General features: G+C 31.9%; 1 pseudogene; it reads right to left on the bottom strand.

The window, feature by feature from the left end:
* Window positions 1–442: 442 nt before the first annotated feature.
* On the bottom strand, window positions 443–1,980 carry LOC116656679 (annotated as a pseudogene).
* Between the last annotated feature and the right edge of the window lie 1,013 nt (window positions 1,981–2,993).

Raw genomic sequence — 2,993 nt, 5'->3', positions numbered from 1 at the left:
CCCTCTCTACATGTTTTCGTCTTTTCCCAAATTCTACCATTTTCTCTTCTTCCTTACAAGAAATTATTGAAATTTACTCCCATATTGTTCCCTCAAATGATCACATCAGTTAAATATCTTTTTTTTTCTTTAAATGGTAACTTACTTCCCATTTTACCCTTACTGTATTTTTTAAAAAATAAGGAAAATCAGGTAAAAATGTATGTTTATAGTTCAAATAATAAAATTGCAGATATTTGTCGACATTTGCCAACATCAATTTTAGTCTTTGTTATCCTGCATAATCTGGTAGTCCTCTAGCAGATCAGTTGTAATTAGGATGACGTTCATAAACTGCAGTTGGCTGATGAGTTGGCCATGAAAGGGAGGTAGCTGATGTATCAGCTATAACGGGCACTTGAAACCGTTGGTTGCACTCTGCTTGAAGTTAAGTAAAAGGACCTTAATTGGCCAATATGTTGTGATATCTATTTGGAAAAGTAGAAGGATCTACCATCACTCCAAGATAATTTCTCTGTATGGGAGGTAAGGTGCTGTACTTAGAAGAAGAGGTTGTAGTTGTAATGAAATTCACAACATGGCGATTTGCTTCAGTGTAGCTTCTTTATGAGTGCACGTGGAAAGTGGTCAACTGATTTAAAATAGCACGTTGATCCACTGCAATTTGTTTTGGTGGTCTAACTGACATTGATGATGCAGGAGGAAAATCACCTCTCATCGGAGTACTTGTATCACCAATTATGTGGCTAATAGCGGGCTTTCTTTTTAGAAGCATGTTTAAATTTGAAGAAGGTAAAAATACACTTTCTCCTCTAGTGTCAGAGAGAAAACCAGAATTATGATTATCCAAATTATCCTCTGCTTTAAAGTGCTTCTTGTTGAAATCATAAGTCAATGAAGATACCAGAGAAACATTTTTAATCCCAACTCTTCTTTTTATTTTCACTAAAAGCTGGGGACAGTCTCGTTTAAAATTTGGATTATGATAGAACTGCAGCTACAAACAAAGGAGATATATTTTAGTATTACTTTAAACCAAACTACAAGACTACAATGAGCCTAATCTAAAAAACCTCAGGTTTCATGCTTACTATAATAAGATAATATCATCAAAATATGAATATTGCTGACTATTTTTTAAAATTACTTATTTGGAAAATACACATTTATATAGTTTAGTCATCAAATTAAAAACATTAGCATTTATATTAACGGTGAATGCCCCTTTTCAAAAGCAGCTTTAATACCTATATTCAGATTTCTGATAAGATACATAATTGCTTGCAAAGTTTCTCATAATCTTGAATACTTAACACAGTCCTAATTTTTTGGAAAAAATAAGTATTTTAGTCGTAGTAGTTTTATACAATTTTCAAAACCTAGCTTTACATTTATATTACCATAGAATGATATACAAAAAAAAAATTATATATAAGTAATGATGTGGTGACTAAAATTTCTGAATACCTTGCTTAAAACAGACACTTCTTTTTCTTCTTCCAGAAAGTCAGCTAGACAAGCAGATCTTTGAAAATTCTGCCGCAGTTTACTAAACCTGTAAAGTTTAAGCTGTCTTACAGAACTTTTCATACTTCCTGTTTCAAATATTCTGAAAGGGGACTTTCTTTCCAAAACTTCCTTCTTAAAGACATCTTCATCGATCACTATGGAAGTTCCATTATCATCCCACCAGATGAATTGAAATTGGTCACTCCCAACCATTTTCCAGAAATTTCTTGGAAATGTCAGAGAATGAAAATCATTATCTTCATCTGGTTCAGAGACACAATGTGTGTAACATGGTCTTTTTCTCAACAATTCTTCACACAATGTATGAAAAGCATTTTCTTCAATCATAAGTCTCAAATCCAAGTCCCCAGAGAATGTTTGATCACACAATAGAGATCTACTGGACATTCCTGAACAAGTTGGTCCATCTTTAGGAAACACATCTTGAATTTCTGAAGAAACATGTGCCATCTCAAATAACTTCTTTTACAGCTCCTTTTCTAATCTGCATGATTTTGAGCACTGCAGCTTCAAATGCTGCTTTAGCAGGTCTGCACTCATAAACTGCTAGGCCATCACCGTGGTTCTCAACCTGAGTAGCTGTGACATCACAAAATGACTGGTCTCCCAGCAACCCAAGTGTAACATTCAGGCTGTGTTTACTTCTCATTCATCCAGTTAAATTGAAACCTATACAATGTTTATTTTTACAGTTTGATCTGCAAATTTTATCCCCACAAAATCTTTTTAAATAAATAAAATTTGGGGTCTATGAAATAAAACCAATCTCCTTCCTTTTGTACACAAATGTATACCAGATTTGTGAACAGAGTATAAATATTGCACTAAATAAATAAACTAATTTTAAAGTTTTGGAATTTAAATTGAAATTTGTGTGAAACCTGTACAAAAATGGTATAATTATTTCATTATCATTTGTAAATAAAATGAAACATAATTTGATTTGGATATGGAAATATTTATTTATCTGTGTGCTTTATATTAGGTAGCTCTATATTCAAAAAATGAGCAGAATAAATATCAGTTTAATTGGTATGCTTATAAATAAATGGTAAATATTTTTGAAAAAAAATTAGATTAAAATAATCTATCAAATTTAAGAAATCCCAAAGGGGGGAATTTTTTTTAAATTAAAATTCAGCGGTACAACTAAAACAAATGTAATTTAATATTCTAGTATATAATTACAAAAGAGAAGATCTTATTGTATACTTACAAATGTTTATTTTTGCCATTATTTCATTCAGAGGTTTTTCAGTCCCTCAAGGAATAAATTTTCTTGTCATCTTTATAATCCACACTCTTGTGGCTCCTGTTAAGTTTTCCAAAATGATGTTGATAAATAAACTTATGCACAAGATCCTGGGTTCCATACCCCATGCCTCCATTAAGCGGCAAACAAACAAATAACAGTAAATATGGTTTGTTGTGGAAAAGACCAGCTACGTACATTTTAGGAAGCA

Source organism: Camelus ferus, unplaced genomic scaffold, assembly GCF_009834535.1.
Source record: "Camelus ferus isolate YT-003-E unplaced genomic scaffold, BCGSAC_Cfer_1.0 contig1163, whole genome shotgun sequence".
NCBI classification, from domain to species: domain Eukaryota; kingdom Metazoa; phylum Chordata; class Mammalia; order Artiodactyla; family Camelidae; genus Camelus; species Camelus ferus.
This window is presented reverse-complemented; position numbering and strand designations above follow the sequence as displayed.